At 28.7% G+C, this 6000-nt stretch overlaps 1 protein-coding gene across 1 annotated transcript in view; it reads left to right on the top strand.

Annotated features, from left to right (window-relative positions):
- Positions 1 to 246: 246 nt before the first annotated feature.
- Positions 247 to 6000, top strand: part of LOC111680398 — a gene marked incomplete at its 3' end in the record, with an annotated part of 97335 nt that continues 91581 nt past the window's right edge. Inside the window, exon 1 of the mRNA XM_046947024.1 lies at positions 247 to 2013. The remainder of the gene's footprint in view (positions 2014 to 6000) is intronic.

Genomic DNA, 6000 nt, shown 5'->3' with positions numbered 1-6000 from the left:
GGCAGTCCTAATAATAAACAAAAGAGAAAATCCACATCTTTTCACGCTAACAACACAAAGAGAGAAATAAAAATTTCCTGCAAAAGAGAGCTAAGCAAAACTGTTATAAATCTACAGGCAAAACACAAGTCGATAAAACAGTGCCTGTTAGGTATTTGTTAGTTTCAATGAAATTCTATGGTAAAATTATTGTCTTAGATATAAAATAAGGTTTCAAAGAAACAGTAAAAACAGTATTGCAGACAACGTGGTCATTATCGGTTATAACACGCACCTAACGTGGCTAATAGATAAATTGCGTTATATTTTAATTTAAAGAAATAAGTGAATGATTATGAGTATATGTGTGCTTGTGTAAATGTCCTTTTTCTGTTGAAAAAGTAAAATACAAAATTTATTTGACATGTCCATGTGTTAATTTAACTAAATAATAGAAAAAAAAACGGAGAGAAAAAATATAAACGAGTAGAGAAATTAATAGTTAATATTAAATGCATATACGCAGGGAGATGAGTTTGTTAAGGTTGGAAATATAATAAGTGTGTGAGTGTGTATTTTTACATTAAATAATTAAAGTAGTAATGAAGAGCAACATAATGAGATCTTGATGTTGACAATTATTAAAGTGTTAATTAATGTTTGGGTGTAAGGTTATGCCAAGGATAATTGCCTTATACTCATACAACTTAAGTGTGTTAAAACACATTAACACTTTTCTAAAGAGTGTTAAGAAAAGTTGTTGTTGTTTCTTTTTTAAGAAAATGTCAATGTTACAAATGAATATATAAAATGTTAAAGAAATAAGTGAACCTTGAGAAAAACCAAAGAAAATAAAGAAAAAAACCTCTATATAAGTAAATGCATTTTAATGTAAATGTTTAGATAATATATAAAGGTGTTAGTTGAAATATGTACACCTGTCTGTGTGTGTGTGTCTAAAAACACACATTACTATTGTGTTGTTACAAGTGCTGTTGTAGTGCTTGTACCGGAAGTAAAAAGTAACACCTTCAAGAATGTTTTGAAAATACAGTACAGTATGGGAATAATAAAATAACAAAAAACATAAAAACCTAACCAACCATTAGATTTGTTATTATAAATGGTTTTTCTAGTTAAACTCGACGAACAAAGAAAGCAAATAAATAAGTTGTAAGCAAAACTAATGCATGTTCTTTAAATATTACATGTCTTAACCACACTTAAGTGATTTTTCATTGAGAAAAATATAAGTTAAAAAAATCTAAAAAAATATCTAGAAAAAATCAAATAAAACATAAAAAAATAGAATTTTAAAAGCAACCCAGTAAGTGCAAGGTAAAAATTAAAAAAAAAATACAAGTACATATTTCTCCTTGTTCAATAAGTATCTACTTTAAAAGTGGTCTTTATGCTAAAGAAAAAAACTAAATAAAATACAAAAAAAAAAAAAATCAAGTGATTTACTGCTAATAGCACTTGGTTGTTTTACTGAGTTCTTTACATTGAAACAACTAGTGCTTCTTATTGAAATTTCACGCTAAATATGCTTAAGTACCTACGACGACGACGATGCCAGAGTGGCTAAAAAAAATTTGAATTTGAGGGTGGCGTAACTGCTGACATTGCCATTTCGGTTAATAGCTGTTGGCATGTAGAAGTGTATTAGTAAATGTGTGTTTCTTTTAATATTTGCATATTGCAATTTTTTTTTTGTTACATCTAATTTACAAGTGTTGAAAACTTTTTATGGAAAAAAAGTTCAGTTAGCCAAGAGCAGTTGTAAAACTACTACAATGGAAATTAAATAAATAAAATGGCAAACAAAGTGAAAATAATGTTAATTTACCCTGGAATAAAATAAACGTAAACTTAATGAAATTGTTTGATATAAGAAAATTAAAAATATATAAAACAATTTCTATAAAGTGTGAAAATGTGTATAGAAAACTAATCTATGTTTTAGAAAAAAATATATATGTACATATGTAAATGTATAGTCGGGCATAACCGACCGTATGATACCATACACCAGTGAGTATGTTAAAAATGTAGCTTATTTTTTAAATCATTAATTAACTAGTTTTTTACCTAGAAACAGTTTGTTAAAAAAATTTAACAAATGGGCTTTTAAATTTTGGTAGAGAAATAGACTTTTACATTAAAGTTATTTATATTTAATATCCATTAAAATAGAATAACAAATTATATTCTAACCTAATTTACAAAGTACCATTTCCAAATCAGATCTGGTAGGAATTGAACACACGAACCCCAGACTGACTAGCATAAATGAACTTTGACCTTTAAGTTATTTTCTAAAGGGGAGTTTATTTATTTAATTTCATCTAAAGAAAATTCCTACAGAAAATCTGCAGACTTTTGTAAGACTGACTTGCCATACAGGAACATTTCATTGAAAATTTTATTGAAAATTACGAATTGTAGTGTGCTTGCACAGCTTTACTTGGACACACATACAGACGGACGGACGAACGGACATACCTAAATTTACTCAGAAAGTGATTCTAAGCCAGCATACACATAGTAACCTCCTCGATATTGTGTTTAAGGTTATAAATATTTTACGCCATAAATTATGAATCAATCTAATTTTCTGAAGAGAAGCTTATATGGACTTTTTGAATACATCATAATTTTGGGTTAAGGGTTCTTTAGAGACATTTTCTAGAGGGTATCCTATATAAATAAAGTCAATTATAGATCGATCGATTAACGTATAATTTGATATAGAAATTTAATACCTTGTTTATCCCAACGCAGTTATTTTTATGCTTTTAAAGTCAATAAATCGTTAATTTCTAAAAATGGAGAGTAGTGTCCGATAATTACAAATTAATTATGGATATTAAAGTAATATTTTATAGAAGATTTTAAATGAGTGGTGGGAACAATTATTGGCAATCATCGTGAATTTCGGCAGAGAGATATGAACTTCATATTAGATTTGGGATCAATTATAAACTGATTACCGTAATCTTTGGTAGAGAATTTTTGCTTTTCTTACAGTTTATGTATACCATATTCCGTTGCAGTGAAGTAATTTATATGCCGAACTGTTAATAAAAACTGAAGATCCTAAAGGGACCTACCCTTTGTAACGACTGGAAAGAAACAAAATTTGTAAAGAGAAAAATAGTGTAGAGTGTAGAATAAAGTGAATAAAATATAGATAGTAACGAGAGTGTGTGATTAATTACACTTCCATTTCGACAATTTTAGGAATGCGAGAAAGAACTGAAAAGGTTCAACAATTGACAGATCTGAGAAACTAGGAAATTTCTTCGACCCTATTGCCTAAAAACGAATCATTCAAGGGCCCGACAATTACACAGAAGATGAGTGATTGCTTTCTCCTCTTCCTCATTTTGACAGATCCTAAAAAGTCATTGTATTTAAGACCAATATATCTTGCATGGCGAAGCCGGTATTCCCCTGCGCCCAGCCGTAGGCAGGCTATCGAGAACAATTTTTAAATGGAATCAAAAATGCAACATACACAATATTAGGAGCAATTCTTTACGGGATAAATGTGTCCCTTTCTTAAATTCTAAACAAATTCTCCAATATATTTCTGTTTCAAAAGTTTTAAAATGTCCATGGCATTTTAAAAAAGTGGACGTTATGTCGCTTTAATGTGTGCCATAAGTTCTATGGACATTATGACACGCCAACGTTCAGCCCTAATGTATATTTTGTTTTATGAATATCCATATAAGGCCATAACATCTTAGGAATTCAGCAAGAGTGTTTTTGAGACCACTAGTCTTGAACTGAACTAAAACAAATGTTATGTATTGGTTTCTTAATGGCCTCTAGAGGGACGACGCAGAACTGGTCTATATACAGTATAGCCATCCTTGTATCAGCTTTCGCCAAGATATCAGTGTGTCCTTTAACCCAAACAATTCATAAATATCTCGCCATCCCGTTGAGAAACGCCCGGCATTCATGGACAAGTTTTGATCCAGAGTGTATACCTATGAGGAATTTGATAGAGTCATGGTTGTCTGTATAGATTCTGATATTTCTGTTGAATATCCTATAATTCCTAATTATATGCCCTTTATATAGCTGAAATCATTGAGTCAGAAAGAGATTTCCGAATTCTTCAATGAAGATTCCACTACCGACACCTTTAGCTGTTTTAGAACATATATGTATTTATGCCATCAACACTTATACTCAGGGATTATACTGCACCGGAGTTTATCGTAACGCATGGTTTCTTATGCAAAACTGTAAATTTAAAAGTTTTTTACCACAAATATCCAATTTAAACCTAAATAATTGAAATGTATTTTTCATGTTAACAAAATCTAAACTACTTACTTATTTTTACACGTTAAGTGTTAAAGTAATTCAAACATCATTTCGTATTAATTTAAGTAAATATTAAATTAAAAAATTTTCATGTTCCAAGTTCAAATAAAAATATATATAATTTTGTCATTAGTTCCAAAGCAAACGCCTATGAGTTTGCAAGCTAATTTAGAAATAATAAGGGGTTAGAAATATAATTTCATTAAATAACTTTATTGAACTACATTTTTCTATATTCAGTTTTGTACGGAATTTACGTATACACAAAATACTATTAATATATATACAATTTTAGAAAATTATATGAGAGGCATATAATCAAATTGAAAGTTAGTGAGTTTTAATTTCATTATTTTTATATTTTATAGATGAGTTTTACAAATGTTGACCTCATTGAATGTTATCCAAACTTTACAGCTTTTAGGGGAAATTATTTAGATTTTAAATATTAGTAATTAAGAAAATTTCTTACAATTAATGCGAATTTTTCAAACTTTCGCTAACTAAATTTGTATTAGTTACACTATGTACTTTAATCGAATTTTGTTAAACATGGTCAAAAATATCGGTCTTATAGCCACCTTAAAGTACACTGATTTGCATAACTTTTTGAGTTGATTTAGCTATGTCCGTCCATCTATGTATCCATGTTAAACTTGTGCGTAGCTACAGCTTGCAATTTACAGGATAATATCATGAAATTTCGCAAGAACGAAGCATATAAAAAAATCGGTATATCATCTCGTCTGGTTAAAAATGGGACTATCCCCTTATTCAAGGGACTATCCCCTTGAATAAGGGGATAGTCCCTCTCATAATTATGTTAACTGTTTTGTATTAAGAATCAACCAGGTTTTGTTTTATTTAAGTCTAAATACTAACCTAGCCCCCATACAAAGTTCTAATTAAGAAAATGACTTTAAATTCAAAATTAAATTAAAAACACTATTATGACATACATAACTGCCCTTTTAAAACTTATGAGGGTAATAATATATTTGCCCTTACACCTGTATAACCAATCCATCAGAAAACCACTTTTTTGGTTGCCTCGCTGTCCAAAAATATGAAAAATAAATAAAAAGTACTGCCCAAAAAAATACAAATAAAAAGTACCAACATGATAAAAAGTAAAAAAAGAAACCTGTATGTTAAAAGCTATGTTTTTAGATTCAATTTTGTGTTTTGTCTTCATATTACAGAACATACAAAAAGTACATTTGAAGAACGAAAAGGTAGCAAGTCAAGAGACATCTCTTATGGATTCTCGTCTGTGAAGTTAATTTTACGTTCTAATGTTCAATATTAAAGAAAATACAAAAAGTACTATTTGATGAGCAAATAGTACGAAACATTTCCCTATTACACATAAATTACTCAATCAAAGCCAATCAGATTAAATATAGTTGTTTTTATATAAACATTATTAAAATTCGAAAAAAAAAATTTAAATGATGAGATTGAATTAAATTTCACGTTTTAAACCTTTTTGGAATTTTTTTCCAAAGAAATAACAAATATTTTGTTTAAATAAATATTACAGAGTAAGTCCATATAAAAGGTACATCTAATAAAAATATGTCAATGAGTCTAAAAAAATTTTCTTAATGTGCTACAAAAAAGTACCAAAAATATAATTTTTTCTCTTTTACACACAATGTGATCTGCATTATTTTT

Source organism: Lucilia cuprina, chromosome 3 (genome assembly GCF_022045245.1).
Source record: "Lucilia cuprina isolate Lc7/37 chromosome 3, ASM2204524v1, whole genome shotgun sequence".
In the NCBI taxonomy this organism is placed as follows: domain Eukaryota; kingdom Metazoa; phylum Arthropoda; class Insecta; order Diptera; family Calliphoridae; genus Lucilia; species Lucilia cuprina.
The sequence above is the reverse complement of the archived record's forward strand: the minus strand, read 5'-3'. Positions and strand labels throughout refer to the sequence as shown.